This window comes from Diadema setosum, chromosome 7 (assembly GCF_964275005.1).
Source record: "Diadema setosum chromosome 7, eeDiaSeto1, whole genome shotgun sequence".
NCBI classification, from domain to species: domain Eukaryota; kingdom Metazoa; phylum Echinodermata; class Echinoidea; order Diadematoida; family Diadematidae; genus Diadema; species Diadema setosum.
Window position 1 is genome coordinate 16,714,429 of NC_092691.1, and position 22,156 is coordinate 16,736,584.

Below are 22,156 nucleotides of genomic sequence, written 5' to 3' on the forward strand. Positions count from 1 at the left end.
TATAATAGATATTTGAGTATTAAGGATCTATCAAGTATTATACGTTGCTCAAGCCATAATTCAGATTTAGCTTTACAACACAATTGAATCTGCGACTAGACTTAAAGAATGAACCAACTGATCGTATTTTGAAGCAACTTCCAAAAGCATGATGTCTGAAGTACAAGTTTCATTATTTTTTTTTTAACTCCTCACTGAAAATGAAATGCCATTCTTTTTGTATAAACAAAGATTCCTTTGCACCGTCATTGCGATTTCTCACAGTGATTTCTCACTAAGCCAGTGATTGTCTTAGGAAACGACGCTGAGAGCTGTATGGGACTGATTTCTCTTTTGATTTGTGTAATATTTCCCTCAGTCTTTCTGCGAGGAAAGTTTTATTAAACTCTCAACCTGAAACACAAAGAATCTCGGTTACTCCTTACCATGCTTACTGTAAGTTTTCCTAATTATGCAGAAAAGTTTTCGTGTGGTTTTTTTTCGTTCTCTTTTCACCACAAAATATTCAAGCTTATTATCATATATTATATATATATATATATATATATATATATATATATATATATATATATATATACATATATAAACGAGAGTAAAGAGGCGGTAGACGTTGCTTAATCCTCACAAGTGAGTTTACTCAAGCTTTCGGGCTTCCTGCCCTTTCTGCCCTTTGTCAAGACTGGGGACAAGATACAAAACATGGATATCATATACACAAATAGAAAATAATAATGATGATCAAAACAATAGCGGAACTGATAACTACATGTACAGTGAAGGAGGCAGAGACGGCAGGGAATAATTACACAGGTGGGGGTGAATATATGCATCAATCTTGCATAAAATAACATGCAGATTATATACAATCACAAACAAGCATACAAAATATAAACATTTACAAATACAGTGTACGTATGACTTAACATCTGCACACACACATAATGGGTACGGATGTGTGCGCACAATCACACATGTGAAACTCCTCGCGCATGTCAAAGCAGGCAACCATAATATAAACAATAACGGCAATTAATGAAATCATAATAGTAATTAAATCAAGGAGTGTATGTATGAATAAGCGGAACATAGGTACACACAAGAAGAGCACATAAGTAGCGTTCTTAACCGGGAATGAGTGTATAATAATGTGACGGCAGGGAATAATTTACTCTCGTTTACATACACACTCCAAAAAGATGCGACGACCCAGGGGTTCTGGTATGTATATATATATATATATATATATATATATATATATATATATATATATATATATATATATATCGAGAGAGATAGATACGTGTATTTATATATATTTGCTCGAGCTAACTGCACTATTTCTTATCAAGCAATAATTTCATCACTTGTCAATGTCCACGTTACTCAATATATGCTTGAGGCGCTTCATCTCACGTGCACGGCTGCTAATCCCCTGTACACCTCCACCCTGAGGATAAGGGATCGAATGTGCAAATCCCAAAGTGGGCGAAGATAAAGGAAAGGTATGGACACTTCTTGACCTTTTAGACGTCTTAAATTCGAACTGCAATCGTGATTTTTTTTTAATCTGAAATATTCATAAAACCCTATATTTTGAAATCTTCTGTAAGAGCTTTAGTGTTTTTAGTGTTCCTAAATTTGGCTCTGTCGCTGTGCAATCAGCCCATATCTATAATATCCTTTTCTACGGTAAAGAGACGCTGATATCCTATTCATTTGTTGTTAGATTAGTGCTCCATCGCTTGGAGTGACTGATTTTATACCACATAATTAAGTTTTACATTTGTCGATCACTTCTATTCAATATAATTTCACGAATGTATAAAAATATAAATCACTGCGCATCATGGCAATTAGGTTGCGTACATTTTTATCATCTTTGTTTGGTTCAAATTTTCGTATACAGACGGAATTTTTATTTGTGTCGGCTGATGGTAGATATGATTGGAAAATTCACGGTCATATCAAATCTCAAGCTACATTGTCTATCATGAATTCAACTAGCTATCTTCCTTGAATCGACAGTAACTTCGTCTTCCTTATGAGCACCTACTATACCACTTTTTTAAGAATCTTACTTCATCCCAGCGCACCTGTCACATATGTATTCACACAAGCCACGTGACGCTGGAGGACGATGGCTTTCGCATCGCAAAGTGGTCTGGCGTCGTCGACCTTGATCGACCGTCTACGCATAGGGTTTCACACTATATCCGCCCTAACAGGTTGAGAATACTTTACCAGGGCTCTCAACCACTCTCTGGTCATGCTGCCGTGGTAATGCGAATCATCTCAAGAAGTACTCGCAAAGGCCAAATCCAGGAGAGTTCGTTATCGTCGAGATGATTTGAATGTTGTTGTTTTTTCAATGCATACCTCCGCCAAGTCCTTCATCGGTGTTTAACATACCTTTCTTGAAATTCTAGAATGATCCCGACTCAAGCGACATGTATAGAACTCTGTCTCTTTCCAAACTGGATATAGTGTTTACAGGACTGCTGTGGTTTTAGTTGTCGATTTTTTTGGAGCATTTGAGAGAAATCGATACTGATAGAATATAATCAAACTTCTTGATCATGTGTTGGCCTATAAATACGATCTATCGAAAGATTTGGAATGTTAAAATGCGATCTGTATTTGATAGGGTAAGTAAGTGCAGCTTGTATTTCTGGATGAAGACATGACACAAAGAAAATACTTGCTTCGGTGGAGGCCAGTGACTCTGCTCGGTTAACATGAGGAAATGATGGCGAGTTTTGTTATTTTTGTCAACTGTATATTCTACGTACGAAGAGAATATTCTAATCACTACTTTCGGTGCTGTATACACGAAACAATGTACATGAACAGGCCCTATGTAGCCGTTTTTATCAATTCACTGGATTTTAACTCGCAACGAACAGTCATGTGTCACGTATCACGTTCACGGTTTGCGAGTTTTCATCAAACAGGTGACCGTATTTAAAGCGTAAGACATAGCTATACTATTCGTTTATTTTCCACGCTTGTAAAACACGTAATATCGTGTTTACCAAACAGTGACGTGAAAATTCAAGATTGCTACTGAGACTAGTTATGACGTCATCACTGCGCTCTCTCTATCTTTCTCTCTCTCTCTCTCTCTCTCCTTCTCTCTCTTAACATTTCTTAAAAGTTTTTCATTGCACCAGAACATTGCACGAAGCTCAAAATTTAACAGAGTAGTACTGATATTGAATTCATTATGTGGTTCCCCCCACACCTTCATGTTGACTATTGGATAAGTTGCTTTGACATTTTTTTTTTTTTTCATCTCTAAAGAGTATTGGAACCGCCAAGGCAATGCCCTGCTGAGAAGACTGCTCAATATACCGAGTCCGGCTAGCACGAAAATACAACACAAACTGGAAGAGAACCAGATCGACCACCTGCAGGTTTAAAGCCGACAAAAGGGGAAATCATAGGGGAAAAATAACGAAATTGTTTGAGAATATCTATCTTATAAATTATGGACACAGCTGTACAACGAGGATTGATGAGGACTGGCCCACACTATATGCAGCCATAAACTTAAACTTAAACCTAACATTACAACAATCTGCGCTATATGACCCGCTAAACTCTTGGCATGCTAAACGTGTTTGGGGTGGGCGAAATGACGGGACGTTTTTTCTTTTTCTTTTTCTTTTCACGAGTAGTCGACTTATCTTGACGAAGGTTTTCGGTAGGAAAAACGTTTTATTTTCTTATTGCGTAGGTGTGTACAGATAGAAGTAGAAAAAAAAAAACTATACCCAACTTTGTTGGTTTTCAATCTCTGGAGTGCATTTAAAAATGAATTGAAATTGGATTGAATTGAATTAAGGTATAAGACGTGGAAATCGCAGCCAAGGGTAATGAAAAGAATACAGAGTACAAGTTGAAAGCCCACCTGCAATGCCGTGTATTGTTCCCACTGCTCTGTTGGAAAGCCTCCTTGCACTTGCATGTGTACATATTTAATTATGATGTATACTTTTAGATTATGTTTCTTTTCGATTTAAGGAATAGTGAAAAAGAGTTTTATCGAATGAGAATAGGCATGGAATATTCCCCAGCATAGGAGTATGTTATTTTAGTTCCACAAAAACTTGCTAATTTTTTCTTTTAACGGCATAATTTACCATTTGCAGATGAAACAAAAACCCAACAATAGTGCTTTACAGTAGTTCTAAAATGTGAGTAAGGGATAGAAACAACCACTGTAAAAAATTTGAATCAGTAAAATCTATGTATGTATTGTTAAATATAGTATACAAAATGTGAACAATAGTTACAATCAAAATATTCCCAGATTAAACCGTCTACAGTTACGGTTTATTAAGAAAAATACTGATATCTTCTTATATTTTAGGCTCCATTGCAAACATTTTATGGTAGGATATTTTGTGGGACAACAGACCTACGCATATGCATCAAATATGATATCTTGAATATTTTGGTGTTTGTTTTTTTAATCACTGCTCCCAAAGGAAAACTGGACCTTTAAAGTACAATATTGCAGATGCGTCATTTTACTTTTCCCACTTCACACTGAATGGGTTAAATTCTTTGGCGGAGAGGATATATCAAGAAGTTTATAATGTTGCTAGATTTATGTGCTGTTTTGGACAAACCAATATGATTGTGGAAGCAATATAAACAAAGAAGATTGAGAGAGCTGCTTCTCAGCAATAACGTGACGGAAGGATTGTTGTGTTAGTCCGCACCATAGCAGCAGTCTACTTGCACAAATAAAATATTCAGGAAAGAATGGAGGGTATCATAGATGCTATCTAGGTGACCATATGAAATGTTGAATTAAATGTATTCCCATAAAAATGGAAGGAGATCTGTACATGCATGACATGGGAGGAGAGTACAGATATATAGAGTGAACCTTGCATAGAAGAGGAGGAAAGTGCTTTGCCTTATTCAAATTTCTATCAAGGGGCATATTTGTGAAATGTTCACATAATTTTCTTCGTTTGCTAACAATCCAGTTCTTAGACTGCGTGTACCTTTTTTAGAATATCTGCAACATAACTGATGTGAATATGAATCTAGAGAACCTATCTATCTCCTGATTGCAAGTTTATGTGTGGTCATTAAACAATACTTAACTCCTTGTGCTTATCATCTTTCACTTTCCCATTAGAGCTTCTCGGACAACCATCTGTGGCCCCAATCACCTCCTCGCTTCGGATAGTTACAGTATATTATGTTGCATGCAGTTCAGGGAGGATAAACACATGTTATGCTTTGACTGCAAACTGCAAGTCGACTGTGTTGTGCTTCCTTCTTTAGTCGGTACCGGTGAGATAGAGACACAACACCTTAGATACGCCATAACGTTAACCTATATCTATCCCAACCCTGAAAATCCCTACAAATCCTTTATATATATATATGAATGTTTTGCGTTCAAGTCATATATGTCTATTGTGATGACAACTTCACAATTTAGGGGAAATTCAGTGTACAATTTTCAATTATTTTTTTAAGGGAATGTGGGGTGTGATCTGTCATCTGCTTCTGCCGAGATTTGTGCAATCTTGTTATCAAAGGTTGACTCTGGTGTAGTTAAAGACATAATTTAGCTCAAGAAATGTGTGGACCTGTGTAGCGACGTGAATCGGGATGAAGATTCTCGATCAACTCACACAGTATACAGAGCCATGCTTCAGCTATAGACGAAATCTGGATAATCCTGTTGATGTGCATTTTGCACATCGATGACTGAAGAAGCACGAACTATGTGTTGAGTGTTTTATTGAATAGATTTTCTGCATGTATCACAAGTCACCATTTCCGATGGAATTTTGTAGCCGTAACACCATAGACTTATATCAAGTTCAGGGGTTTCCCTACACGTCAATGGGAGGATATGTCTCTTCAGAAGAGTGGCTGAGTAGGCCTAAAATAGTTAGACATCTAAGGTTACCACATATTTTAACCAGCATTTGGTGTCTTTTACCGAAGAAATAAACTAGAAGCCAAGCATGCAATAACAATAACGTATACAGTTCTATCAGCATTAGACGGTTACAGCAGGTGATTTGTCTTGTGAGCAAAAGTTTTATCACTCAGTAATTGTGTAAAAGTCATAACTGAAGATTAAGTCAAGTATTTATGTTGAATCATGAATAAATCATTGCACAGTGTGTATATTCCATATCAATTTCTCATTTAAATAGTTTAAACAGACAAATATATGAGTACATGTTTACGCTATGTTTACACGTTCCAGTTGGTGTTCTCAGAACAAGCATGAATTATGCAAATTTCGGTTTTAAAATCTGGATACGGAAATGAGCACAATGCAGTCATGTACAGATGAATGTTGAACTGCACAGTTGGTAGGATTAGAGGCAAAACCTAGTTACCGTAAGCCTGCAGAGCCGGCGATGTTTTGTGTGTGTGTTTTTTTTCTCTCTCTCTCTCTCTAAAACAAACACTGCATAAGAAACGTGTGTCAAACTCTTGTCAGTCAAATATGTAAAATACCCATTCACATTCAACAATACCATACATTTAGTTTTTATTGATTACTCAGTTTTTTAAACACGAGCAGCAATCAATTTCCGTTAGTTTGCGCGATTTCGTTTTGCGCTTTCAAGTGTTTTAATTATGATAATAATGATAATAAAGCTTGTTTTCGACAACTAAATTTTCATTTTTAGGAAGTTTATTTTCTACTTTTTTCAGTCAAATCAAAATTAATGTGTATCCGCGTGAACACAATAAACACTTTGATCTTATTTATATATGCAAAAGTACAAATAATTTACATTAAAATTTCATGTATTCTTTTCTATTCTTTTATTCTTTACCTCTTGATTTTCTTTTTGTTCATATTTCTTCTCTAATTTTGATCATTGGCATTACTAGTTGTTTTCCCTTTGTCTTTCTCTTTTTTCTTTTGTTTTCCAGGTTTATTTGTTTTTATTTTCATTTTTTTTTCTTTTGTTCATGTCTTTTGTACGTGTTTTTCGTACTAGACTTGGAGTGATCTGTTTCAAGAAAAGTTGCAAGACGTAAACGTAAAGTGAAGTGACACGTGATACTTGACTGTTCGTTGAAAACCGTGGAATTTTGAGGAGGGGAAGGATGATATGGCACAACATCTTTAGGTATTGAATCAGTTATTTGCTGAGACAGAAGACTTTACACAGAACCGGTGCACCTATGTTGCACACTTTGAACCACCAAAATTATTCTCTTATTTGCATCCGCTAACATGTATTATTGTTCTTCACCTGTCTCAACCTTAGCAACTGGTATTGTGCATGTGTGTTCTGATTGTGTGGGTATGTTCCTATTGCACATAAATCTTTTCTTTCTTCAGTTATATGCAATTGTTTTATTTTAATTAATAGTTCAGATAGCGTCCATTACACCATGAACATGAAAACGTGATACAAGGATTTAGGATGGGGCTATAGAAGGGTAAATTAAGAGTATATGCCGGGCAAGTGCCATATATAAGAACACCCATTCTCCAAGATCAAAAGATCTTGAGTAGAGCTCAATTTTCTGTTCATGGTTTATGTGTTTGATCAAATCACACACACACACACTTATGCAGAAAACAAATAAATGAAAACTTGAAATAGAAAAAGAAATACAAGCCCTTTCATCCCAGAATTTCACAGAGGTTCGGTTCTGCTCCTCGCTTTGTACATGTTGCTCTTGACCAGAGCAAAAGCCTTATGACGGAAAGACGACCCCTCCCCCCCCCCCCCCCGAAAACGTTCCGCTCTGCTATCCCTTCAGTTACAGCTCTCCGTATATACTCTATGCATTTGACAGTGAATAATTGAAGTCCTACAGTCATTAGGCTTGTCTGCCCCCTTGATGAAATGCACACAGAGCGGTCATAAATGATTTGAATGATTCAAAGGCAATACGTCAATTCCATGTTTCAGAGAAACTTATAACATTCAAAGAAAAGTTTCTAATATCAAAACATTCTCAGACTTTTAAATTCAGACAGGGAAGAGTGATAATCTAACTTCCGACATCTGAAATCTGAACAAGTAATATTATGACTTTTTTGAAGAGATTATATTTAGAGGTGCAGATGTGCAGTATTTTTTTTTTCTAAACTGACGCCCTCGTATTTCTAAGATCGCAAACTCTACTGACTGACATTTATTGTTCATAGCAGATAGGCCACAAAGAATCATGTTGATGTTGTAGTCCTAAAGGATAAGTTTTGGATGTTTATCAATGGAATTCTGTTGATAACATCGACAGGCAGGTACATCATTTGAAATGACCACGACCCCTTTTCCAGTCGTGATCAACGTATTACCAGTAGCCTGCAAAGGTCAGTTTAGAAACCACAAATTGTAATCAGACCCATTCCTTTAATGTGCAATGCCACAGGAAACCTCAGGAATAAGATGCCCCTGCTTAGAGACATGATGATGGAAAACGGGGGACACTTAGTCTTTTTCACGTTGTCATTGTCATTGTTATCAATGCTGAGAATACAATGGAGCTACGATCACCTGCCCTGCAGCCTCTCGATAACTAAAATGCCTTGAATCTATACAGGAGATTTGATCTACTCTGGTGATAAAACTGAAGATAATTAGTAATCTAGAGTAGTGGCCAGTCATTCAATGATTCGAACACAAAAGCACCGTAAACCGATCCTTTTGTCACCTGAAGCCAAATCAGTGACTTGAACAATAGTTCTGGATCATTACGACGATATCTATATCAGCACTGTAGTTTAATCTTCATTAATGGAATCCTGTTCCCCGCTTGGTCTACATAGCGACATGTGACCAAACATAACATTGCTGATGTTGATCAAAAAACAAAAAAACAAAAAAACACGTCCACTGTGCATGGAACGCTGATCCATCCGTGCTGTAATATATTATGTATGTAGACAAACGACCATACTAGAGTGACAGTTATTGTAAGGTGAAAACATTTTGTAATATTTTGAAAGATTTGTTTGAAGATATGAAACATTATGCTCTAGATTTTGAGAGTCTAGTAAAATTATGGATTCCTCGTTGACGGGACGAGCACTATTTTCTTCGGGGATGCGCCTCTCGGAAAATGGTACTATTCCTGTCACCTCGGAATCAATGATTTTAACTATAGAGGCTCTAAATGCATGGTATGCTTGTTTGGGTGCTGTTCTTTATTCCGAAGATTCGTTATTCCGAAGGTTCGTTAATCCGAAACACACAAATTCCCTATACCCAGAGGTTCGTTAATCCAAAAATGAAAAAGGGTTCGTCAATCCGAACATTTGTGGCGTTATTCCGAAGGTTCGTTATTCCGAAGTTTCGTTAATCCGAAAATGAAATAGGGTTCGCTATTCCTGAGGCTCGTTAATCCGAAAATGATATAGGGTTCGTTATTCCGAAGGTTCGTTTATCCGACAATGAAATAGGGTCCGTAACGATCCTTCGGAATAACGAGCTTTGTTTCATTTTCGGATTAACGAACCATCGGAATAACGAACCTTATGTCATTTTCGGATTAATGAACCTTCGGAATAAGAAACCTTATCACATTTTCGGATTAACCAGGACCCTAGTCTCTTAGATTCTGCGTAAACAAACAGAACTCCAGTTTACGACTACGAACTGTAACTATGTTGCGGTTCGACATACCGATGACCTGCACGGTCCATGGAGAATAAAGCCTGTGTTCCCTCAAAAATGAAATATCTAAATACATGTCGTCCAAATCTAAGTAGAAAGGAAGGTTCTATACGTTCCGCTGTTGCGTTACAACTTAAGAAGGGGCTTCCAGTTCAGGCCGCTTGCGATTCTGCCTTTATGGGACGTAGTTGCGTAACGACTATGTCCAGCGAGCGCGCGTGGGTGTATGCAGCTGCAGCGCTTCATACGCCGTGCCTATTATACGCTAGCACGCTCGTAGCAATGCACCTATTACATAACTAGTGTGTACTACTTGTCCGTATGCGTAGCTACGGGGACGCTATTAAGGCCAAAAAAAAAAAATTGTTGCATTGGCGTAACCCGCCCGACCCTAAAAATTCCGCCGACCCCATGTTTTTTTATTATTTTTTTTTGCTATCGATATCAAATATCTTGTTGATTGCGATTGCGATTGCGATCGCACAAACCCGGAAGTGGAAACGGCTCTGGGGATATCGGATGTACGAGGGAGAGATCTACCATTCAGACTGCGATGTATTGTGCACAGTTTTGTCATAGGTTTCTTGTGTGGAGAACTTACACGAATCTGTATATGTGGGACTGTAATAGAGATCGCCGTGTGCGATGAAAAGATCGTACATATGGGTCAATTTGCGTCTATCTTATCTAAGTCAAAACAGTAAAATATGAAGTGAAAACATTCAAGATAGGGATTTCAACATCTTTAAATTCTGTGAAGGGGTATAATTCCAGTAATATTGGCCTCATAAATGATTTGTAGAATAGATGAACACAGCACATTCGGTTCAGCAGTTGTAACTGTTTACTGAGCTGAGCACGAGTTTTACACGTAAAATGCAGGTAGCAAAAAAAAAAAAAAAAAAAAAAAAAAAAAAATCCGCCCGACCGACCCTATTTGAAAATCTCATGTTACGCCAATGCAACATTTTTTTTTTTTTTGGCCTAATACTATTATAGGCCTACGCCATGCCTGCGCAAAGGTAAACAAGATAGTTATATTCATCGTGCACTATAATAACAAAACTTATGCGCGTCACGTGGTATCAATCTGGCCAATCATAAATTTTGCTATCCTTCCTACTTGTTATGAGTATATACATTGTAATTTAGTATTATGGGTAATATTCTGTTCACAACTGCATAACACGTTAAATAAAAACAACTCCTTGCCGGAGGGTCTAACATCGGCAACAGCACACCTCAACACATGATCGGCGTCTTCACAGTTTCACGTATACATTCAAACACCTATATTATAAACTTGGCAAGAAAAAAAGTTTTGAGTTTGATTATTCCTCTCTTATTCCAGTAATAATCAAAGCATGCTTGGTTGCTTGGTATCTCCAGAAAGATTATCAAATTCTCTGTAAAGTGATACCGTACGTGTTTTTATTATAGCTTACATTGAGGAGCAGTGCTTTGAAAATGGGTAAGCTCAAAACGAAAAGTTGCAAAATGACCCAAGTTTTGTTAAGTCACTGATTTTTTTTTTTTCTAGTTGACGAGCGAGTTTCCCAATGTCTCTTTGGTTGTTATGCATTCTAACATCACCATTACCATGTAATCAAACAAACATGTGCACAAGCAAACAAAAAGCAAGTAAGCAAGCAAAGAAACATGTATGAGCACAAAGAGTACTCTTGAAAGCCATTTAATCTCACAGAACTTTCACCACATTAACACAACAAGGTCATAATCAAATGAAGTGGCAGGGGCTTGATTTGCAAGAATTTTCATCTCTATAGTTACAGGGATTTTTGATTTTAACAATGTTTATTGATTTCAGTGATAATGTTCCAGCGGAGATGTTCGTGGTGTCAATGAAGACGGGCCTGCTTCGTGTATAGCAGTCATTGCTGGCTTCTTTGCAGTCGTTTTCGCTCGGAGATGGGCAGCATAGAGACGGTTTCTCACAGTCAATTGACAGTCTTATCAGATACCCCTGTATTATACCATATCACAACAATTTTGTTGGATGCTTTGTGACGTTCTCCTGCAATCCTGCAGAGCAAGTACCCTCTCGGTCTTGTTGTTTCATTGTGATCTTCGGACGTCTGCTTCTTGATTGGTCCTATTACTTGGAATTTTTGCTTACATTGGTGATGGTAACAGGGCTCACACCGAGACTCTTGGCCACATCCCTGCTTCGATTTGTCTTATTGCACGGGCCTTTTGAACATTGCTTACACGTGGTATGATGAATAACTTAATGAGATATCAGCCTTGCCTGGCATGGTACCTCTATATGATTAAATGTTAAATTAAGAATCTTATTGAAATTGGCATTCATGGCTAACCAGCTGAGACCAAAGGACATAATAGTCAATACAAAAGAACATGTTCGCTATTGCGTCTTCGTGATCACTGGTGTGTTTATTTTGTAAATTTTTAATTCGGACCTTATCTCATATTTTAAAATACTCTCCTTTTCCCGATTGCATAATCATGATAAACAGGGGAACATCTGAAAACAACTAGATAATCTTTTTGATGGTACCATGCATGTATCGATTTTTAATAAGAGAAGGGAGAAATAATCATATTCAGGTTTCCAAACTTTTTGCGGAGTGTATTCGTATGTGTGTGTGTGTGTGTGTGTGTTTGGGTGTGGGTAATGGTGTATTTAATGCCTTAATGTCGTACGAAAAATTACTTTATTTTCTTGTCACTCAATTTTTGTGTAACGTATGCTTTTAATGACGTGGAAGTTAAAATCCAAAATTAACAGAAGTAGGAAAGGGACAACGGTGGTGGAATTTCTTCAATTTCACATGTCTTTCGATGTCTTCGACCATCTCCTGTCGTTATGAAGACAATTACAGACATAATATTGATGTCTGTTTGTTTGTCTGTTTGTTTGTCTGTATTTGTTTAATCTCTTTCGGGTTGTGATGGGTTGTTTTTTGTCAGATGCGATTCAAGGTTCTCTATCTTGTATCTTCTGAGAAGATGTGTGGCATTACTTGCTTGAAACTGAAACTGGATTTTTTTTGGGGGGTGGGGTATTCTTTCTCGAGGGACGCGCTGAGCGTCTTTTAAAAAATGATAAAATCAATCATTTAGGCCATCGGGTTGACAGGATTTAACACCAGCTGGGAATCGAAGAAGAGGACAGAGTGTGAATACGTCATCAAAGTGACTCTGAAATGTTTTATGTTTTATTGTCAAGCCCGTTAAATGAACTGTAAGTATATTCCGAGCCGATATAAGGAGGAGATACGTGCTCCAGGAAACTCATAGGATGGCGGTTCCCTTGGGGTGTTCGCCAGTATGTGTACGTGTGTTCGTGTTCGTGTGTGTGTGTGTGTGTGTGTGTGTGTGTGTGTGTGTGTGTGTGTGTGTGTGTGTGTGTGTGTGTGTGCTGTGTCGGTGTTGTGCCGCAGAGTACCTTTGATGGGTTTTTTTCTTATTCCCAGCAATTTGCAATAAAAGGATTCACCTCCATTTGTGTGAGTACTGATGAATACTGATACTGACCCTTGTTCGAGGGCTGTACAATAATGTAGCTAATGTTGACTTAAAACAGAAACAGAAATAAAAAAATGCAAAATGCTTAAAGATGCAGTCAAAAAGAGTGATACAAAATTGAGTTCAAAATCATATTTTTTTTTTCATCCTCATCAAATGCGACACTGAAAACCCCTTTATATATACAAATCGAAAATATTTAGTTGAAGACAGATTAAGATCTAAAGACTTCGAAATACCTACAAGTATTTAGAATTGTTTTGGAAAAACGAAGAACTTCTATCGTTAACTCACAGTTATTGTCGCCTTGACAAATTTACAATAATGTCATAAAATGCTGATAAAAATTAATGTACAACTTAAAGGTGAAAATATGTCTGATACAAATTTCTCATTTGTGTTTGTCAAGATGGCCCATGACCATCGTAAATAACGTGAAGAACATTTTCACCACGTTGGTGTTCAAATCTTCAGCTGACATAAACCTGTCTTGCTTTGTTGTTTTCGATGATAATTCTATGAAAATCTACGCCTAACAAGTGTATGAATTTTAATGTTTTGATATAAGAGAACCTATGTAGTGCAAATACATTTTGTTTTGTATTGATTCATGATACCCTCAAAATCATTTATGTGGTGAAATGAATGTGTGAATATGTTCCATATATTTCATAATAACGTTTGCACTATTTTTCTTCAGATTATTTGGATACCCCCAAAAGAAAACAACAGCAACAACAAAAACAACAACAACAAAGAAACCCTTCCAAATCAAGATTCTTCCTGTGACCTCATCTCTCTGTCATACTAATATATGGTTAACAAAAGACATTGGAATGCACCTTCCCCTAGTTGAGCAATTATTGCATCTTTCCATGTAGCTATTATTATTATTATTATTATTATTATTATTATTATTATTATTATTATTATTATCATTATTATTATCATTATTACAATGCAAGGCTTTTAAAAAGACATCAAATAAAAAACAAACGCTATTCTACACACTATATGGGGTACAGTAAGGTAAACTTTGTGTTAAAAAATCAAAACCTCCGTTGTCCTGAAGTGTAGCAAACATAGAAACTGACTGAATTGATGAGTATTTATTGTAGTTTTATGAAGGAAATAATATGAAAGCACTATTTATAGTGAAAAGAGATCTATTCCCATTATGACACCAGAATGTAAAGACTTTTGTTTGATAAGCCTATAGTCAGTACGCCAAGGTGTTTTATACATAATTATACATATTATATATATATATATATATATATATATATATATATATATATGTGTGTGTGTGTGTGTGTGCGTGTGTGTGTGTGTATGTGTGTGTGTGTATATGTATGTATGTATATATATATGTACATATATAATTATGCATAGTATATGCTCGACTTGGAGCAGACGTATACCCTTGTGTGTATGTCTGTTTCAGAAACGGATTTTAATCCAACATCACATCGCATCCTGGTCGCTGATGAAGAATGCGATAACTAACCTCTTTGGTGTCTTGTTTCTAAAACACGCGCTTTCCTTGCCAGGATAAAGCGTTTTAATGCCATTTTAGGTTTTTATCATATATATATATATTATATACTATATATACTATATAAACTATATATACTATATACTATATATACATTATAGATACATAGTGATTATACGTATGGAACATGGCTGTATTTGCTTGTGCTTTGACAATGTGGTCTATGTTATTTATGTTATATCAAAATTTATGCTACCAATGACCTCTGTAATGAAATTACTAACAAGGGTAGAAACAAAATCTGTAATTCTTTAAGCTGCGTAGAAATCAAGTTGAGACTGAAATATTGAAATTGAAAGATGAGAGATGCATTTATCCCATGCACTGGCGTTCATCTCAGCCATCATAATGCTGTTTAGAGATGATGGAATTTATTTACAGGGTGCATTAAGAAGAGGAAAAACGAAAAGAGGGTCATCAGTGAGCCTTTGCTCCGACAGGAGTCTAAAGTACCATTACCTTGCTTGATGCTCGTTATGAGGCCACATGAGAATGGGAGTCTCGTGATTCAATTTCAATATCAGATTTGTCGGGATGGACAAGCAGTATGTCGGCATCTATGGGGATAGGGGGCACCCTTCTCATTAACAAGTAGCAAGAGGTTCAAAGTAAACCAGTTCTGATTCAGTTTTGACCTAGATACTGACAGATCACGTTTTATTCAAAGGACATAAAGAACTAGAATCCATTAGCTGTCGGCGTCAAGGACCCTTTGACAGCATTTATAATAGGGATGGTTTTATCTGGAGCGAGTGGAATAGACTAAACGGCGAGCCGGCAACACGCAAAGGTATATCGCTCCCTATTTTACTTTCCAGATTTCCGAGAACAGTTTCATGGGAAGGGCATATGAAACTGAAATTAGTTAATTCTCGTGAACGAAATACTGAATTCCTATCTCTTGGAAGAATAACCATCCACTTAAGGACTCTTCGCAAAATGATGGTATTTTAACGCTTTAATTGTTTTGCTATCAAAAGTGAGAATGCTTCTACGATGATTCAGATTTCAGAATATTTACTGTTTTCCATAGAGCATAATCATACATAACAGATATATCTTTTGAACCTCTCAAACTGAGATGGAAAAAGATTTATCTCGATTTTTTTTTTTTTTTTTTTTTTTACTTGACACTGAGCAGACCAACGACTTTAGTTAGTTAGTATTTGAGTATTGCGCAATGCCGCATCTTACTTTGGGAGCATACCGGTAAATGAAAGGGTTGTCCGTACGTTGTTGCGGCAATGTCCGAGTAATCACCATGATAAAATTTAACAAAAGTTACTTTGACAACTGTGCAGATAACACTCGGCCTTGGCGTGGAGAGTTATAACAGGTAGGGTAAACATATTTTGTCCAGACCTTGTCGGTATAATTCAGTTTCGAAAAGCTTTGTTGAGGCGGGTATTAGTGAAACCTTTCCTTTGTTGCTATACTCGTGACAGAGCAATTAACGCACGCGACAACTTGAAATTGCAAAGTACCAGCGAAACATGTTGATTATACAAAAGAACCACGACTGACGGATTGTAAAGTCATTGTCTTTGTCCTTCTTCGTTTGCTTGTGTCTTTCCTTATAGGTACCCATGCAGTATCTTCGATTTTATTTTATTTTATTTTATATATATATATATATATATATATATATATATATATATTTTTTTTTTTTTTTTTTTTTTTTTTTTTGGTGAAATTGCAACATCCCATGACGGATAAGAGAAGATAAGAAAAGAAATTACAGATGTCACAGAATTTGCCCGATTTCCATCCTTTATAAAGAAATAAAACGGAACAAAGAAACTTTTATAACCTCTGAGAACTGTTGGCAGGCGGCAACTCATACAAGACGAAACGGAGGAAACAATGTGCATTCAGTAAACTCAGATATTTTAATTGTCTATAACTATGACTTTTGGTTTTACAGCAAATTATAAAAAGGAAAAAACGACCGTGAATTCTCCTTGCTTAGTGGCTTTCTGGCTCTTAGGAATTTATGACATTTAACTTAAAGGGACTGTACAGTACTGGTTGAGGTAGGGATTCATGTTTTGAACATTCCCAAGTGAGATAATGAAAAGCCTCTTATGAAATATGAAAGAGCATATAATTTTAAGAAGGATTCAACGTTTATTAATTCTTAATGAAAATTGGTTTTCAAATGGTTGAGATATCCAAAAAAGTGCTAATAATAAAAGGCGACATGCCCCAACTTTATTAGTATCTCTTTGTTTCACCTTGTTTTTGGATATCTCAGCCATTTCAAAACCGATTTTCATCGAATAAACTTTTGATACCCCTTAAAACTGCATGCCCTTTGACATCTCATATAGTGGTTTCTGAATATCTCACAAAACGTTAAAAGCTAAATCTTCACCTCGACCAGAACTGTACACACCCTTTAAACTAGAGTTATTTCACCTCGATTATGCAAATGGCAGTCACGGATGTACGTTGTGTGACGATGGCTTATGACGATGTATTATATCGATGATGATGTCGGTCGATGACGGGGCCCCGTAATGCTGGTGCTGGTATAGACGGTCGCGTGGTCTGTCGTAGCAACTCGTCGCGATTGCCGTTCGCGTGGTCGCTCTCCGACGGACGTCTTCGCGATGTCTCCTCAGCATCCAGGGCCAGGAATTATGTTCAGCGGCATACGTCGACAGTCTAGGCTCCCTTACTGCCTCGGAGCTGGTCGACAGTCAGTGACCCCGTTTACAGTGCGAGGCTCGGCTGCGGCCGATCCGCGGCCGAGCCCTCCTTCATTTCAGTGTAAACGCGCAAAAGGCCAAATGCGAGGCCAAAATTGGCCGCGCATTTCGCCATGCTATGGAGGTGGTCTCGGCCGCGGCCGAGCCGCGGTCGAACCCGGCCTCTTCTTGGTGTAAACCAAAGACGCTTATCTCTACAATCTTTGGTGTAAACGCAAACTGAGCCAAATGCGCGGCCAATTTTAGTCTGGCTTCCAGACCCTCTGCCCGTACTCTTTCGCTATTCACGATATTAACCCCCTTAACGTCGAAAACTAGTATGGTTTAAGGTGGTTTTGTCCTGCAAAGGATTTTTCCTTCGGCAAAGGCCTTTGCCCGAACGGCGACTTTGTCGCCACGGAATCCAGTTGGCAAAGGGTCTGAAAACCAGGCTATACCAAATTGCGTTTGTTTACAAGCGGAGCGCCACTACGACAAAATATTGAAAGGTTTGAATTAAAAGCGCGGCCGAGCCCGGCAGTGTAAACGGACAAAATTGCGGAGCTCGGCCCCGCAATTGAGGCTGGGCTCGGCCGCGGCTCGGCCCAGCCCCGCACTGTAAACGGGGTCAGTGACACCTTCCCGTACCTGCCTCTTGCAGTGGGTCCTTGACCCTTCAGAAAACCCTGGAACCCTTTAAATATTAGAATAATCAAATTACTTAAAGCCAGAGCACTGGAGCACATTCACATTACATTCACACCCTGACTGACATTCAAATTACCTCATTATACAAATATATTCAGGCTCATGCAATCACGAATGATAACCATTCATATAACCATTATATCCATATCACTTATTGACCGGAGCATTCATCATAATTCATATCACTTCAGGTATCATTTACACGAACAAAATATTATAATTGGAAATATGAAGATTACAAGACCAATGGACTTACCACCATCTGTGGGTATCTCTTAATAATATTGACTGGGGTGGCGGCCCCTGTCACCGTTACCGAGTGGCCATTCTCATACAATGTGTCACGGAGACAGCACCACAGCGTGATGTCCCCTTCACGGCCTGATGTCATACTGCCGCTCCTTGCCACACATAGCACTACCGTGGCTCTACCGAGAGTGGTCTGGAATTTCTTCTATTGACATGTTAAACAGTTTGCATCAATTTACATACTTAGATGCTCATTTACAAATTCCATGCAAATTTACCTTAGTGGAGTAGAGCGTCTGTCACTCCCCTCGTGACAACAGAAAGCTAAAATACTAATAAATGTGATGCGAAAGATAACGTCATAGTTCTATTTGTGTTTTGTTTTTCTGAAGTAGCGATTGCATGCTATGGACAATGTGTCTTACGGAGAGGAGCACTTACTGTGCGTTTTGTTTTGTTTTGTTTTGTTGTTGTTGTTGTTTTTTTGTTTTTTTTTTTGGGGGGGGGGTTGCATCGGTATGCCGTTTCGATCTCGCTTCCCCTTTAATTATGTGTAACCCTTGATTCACTTCCTTCCTCTTGTAAAACGTCTACTTACCAACCACTGGTGTAGATTTGGCTTGGGTTCCACCAGTATAAGATACATGTTGTTATGTGAGGCGAGAATTACATTTTTTATTCTGTTTTGAAATCAGCATCATTTAACAAATTTTACATTAACCAAAGACCATACTTACCATGTAATATAGCTTTCTTCATTAATCTGCTTGAAAACCATGTAGATATAGCCGTGGGGGTTATGTCTGTCACATGCTGGGCTGATAATGCATGAGACAGACGACACAAAAATATAATTCATGAGCCCATGAAGATTTGCGGACATCGATTCGGATGCTGTAGTACAGCCTAGAGAGGCAGGCATGTCTTCATTCATTAAGGGAGAGGAGGGCACTGAGTTGAAAGGGATATTGCACGGAGTCTTGGCTTATTGATGTATGCACTCCACCTGTCCTGTCGACGATGGTCTCCACCTTTTATCAAAAACAACAAACTCTACACCAAGGAAAATGATAAGATCTAGCAAATTAACTTATTCTTGAAAATTACAGTGTTTTACCAAAGAGAGTGATCTTTCTCTATCTATTGTCAAAATACTTAAAATACAACCAAAATCGAGATATTTAGTGGTTTGTTGTTGTTGTTGTTGTTGTTGGTTTGTTTGTTGTTGTTGTTGTTTTTTTTTTCGTTTTTTTTTTTTTTTTTTTTGGGGGGGGGGCATTTATGTTATGTCATTTATTCTCCTACACAGCACACCTGAGTGACCTTCATCGTTAAATCTTCTTTTCTCCCCTTTCTGTAATACTGCACCTCCTGACTCTCTCTTATTTTAAACACTTTTGAATGGGTTAGGATTGTTCAATATGAACGATTTATGCATGATTTTACACCTATAAGCGCTTAGCCTCTTAATCTGTGAAGCAAAGTGGAAATTCATTTTGACTAAAATTCATTTGTATCTCATGTACGTGTTTTAACCTGCCATTCGTTTTGAATGAAACGGTGGACCTACTACTCACATAACCAAAAATGTTAGAAACATGAAGTTAAGTCTAAAAAAAAAAAAATACGACCCCTTTTAAAACAATACAAGAACACTATAGGGCTTTTTACACTTGAAGAGTTTGTTTGCAAAAACCGATAAGTCCATTTATGAAGATTTTGAAGCACGGTCTCTGTCATAAAGTACAAAATAAAACTTTTTAAATGATATATTGGTCACTACATATAAAGGTACATTTTTGAAGTTATGGTCAAAAGAAGAAAAAAATTTCTTATTATTCTCTTTATTTTTCTTGACCTTTAATCGCAAATATCTCCATTTGGCAAATATGGACTTATCGGTTTTTTGCAAACAAACTCTTCATATATATATATATATATATATATATATATATATATATATATATTTGTATCGTGAGTTTGAGCTGGGCCGTTACAGTTTGCCTCAGCCAGTGAATGCTTTGTTCATGTCTAAACCATATTATGTAACAATAACCTGACTACTTTTAAGACATCGCAGTAACTGACAAGAAATCAGAAGGCAAAAGCGAGTATTATTTTGTGATTGCTTTCAATCAAACTTATACCTTTTCAAAATGATGAAGAGATCTCATTTTTTTTAACTCACGCTAGTATGTTGTGCTACGAATATTCTATAGACTTTTGAATCTTCAAAAAGCTTGAGGATTTCAAAGTACACATTATCCTGTAGAATATCTTACACATGACGTAACTCCTACATCACACCTTTCCTGCAACGTGTGCAAGTCCTATGCTTTTACTGTCACCCATTCCTTGCTTGTCCATACGAGGTTGAGCTTCTGAAAAGGCGATGACCCACTGCGGCTTCATTTGAATTTCCAATCATCTGTGAATCATAAATCACTAAGGCAAAGGAAAAATTTATTGAGAGAATTTGCTTAAATCAATATTTCATACTCCATGGGACGCTGGTTTCTGTTTAAATCATTTTTTGGGGTGGTGGGAACGAGGGCAAATAAATTGAAACACAAACAGCATATACACACATTGTATGAAGTGTTAAACCTCAAAGGGCTTAAGTGCCATTTTTACACATTGTAAAGTAAATCCATCATCAGATAATGAAAAGAATTTTAAATGATACATCACTCGTTGAATAACAGGAAATACCCTTGAAGTTATGATAAAGAATATCCCGTATTTGGTTATTATTATTTTTTATTTTTTTTAGCGGGCTTAATCACAAATATCTCAAATTGACAACAATGGCTTTAACTCGTTTTGAGATCAAACACTTTGTATACAGTCATGTGTTGATGGGGACAATGATAATGAGTCTAAACGAAAGCATGAGAACCATACACTATCAAAACATAAAGACAGGCTAGATTAAGTAAGATTCCGTCCATGTACTTTAAGTAGCAACCCTTTGAACTGATAGATTACTTCTTACTACGGGGACACTGTGGCACAGGGGGTAAAACTCTTGACTCTCAAAGGGAGGTCCCTATAAGTTTGAGTCCTGCGGAGTGCTTACGTCCTTGGATTAGATATTGTTACCCACCATATCCTTCTCGACCCAGATGTATAGATGGGAATACCTGGCAATGATAATGGCAGGGCTCTCTGGAAGAGCGCAGCAAACACCAAAGAACCTAATCTTGGGGAAATATGACCTTCTTGTCGTGGTTGTTGTTGTTGTTTTTTTTTTGTTGTAATTATTATTATTATTATTATTATTATTATTATTATTATTATTATTATTATTATTATTATTATTATTATTATTATTATTATTCGTAGTAGTAGTAGTAGTAGTAGTAGTAGTATCATTACTATTATTATTATTATTTGCGTCATCGTCATCATTATTATGACTATCATTACTGTCGTCATTATTATTAGGCATATCCCAAGCACATGCTGCTGACTTGTTCGAAAGGAGAGGAGGAGAAAGGGTTAAAAAACGATTTGAAGACAGCGTCCTACATTCATTGAAAGGAGTATACGATTAATGGAATCGAAGCTGTTTGTATGCTATCATGCCATCCCTCACTTTTCTATTCTTCTCCACCCATAAACCCAACTAACCTTATCTCACCCTTCATACTACTCATCCAAATACACACTTATACATATCCATCACCGATTCGTATATTTGCCAACTAAGTGAAATCTGACTTTGTGTGAATCCACTCAGAGACTATTTCTGCAGACCATGGGACGGAATATATACCATGTTGAATTAGAAACGTAAGACCTCCACTTCG

General features: G+C 37.1%; 1 protein-coding gene across 1 annotated transcript in view; it reads left to right on the forward strand.

The window, feature by feature from the left end:
* LOC140231081 (G-protein coupled receptor 54-like) overlaps positions 1-22,156 on the forward strand; it is a 93,354-nt gene that overhangs the window by 12,063 nt on the left and 59,135 nt on the right. The gene's annotated exons all lie outside the window — the stretch shown is intronic.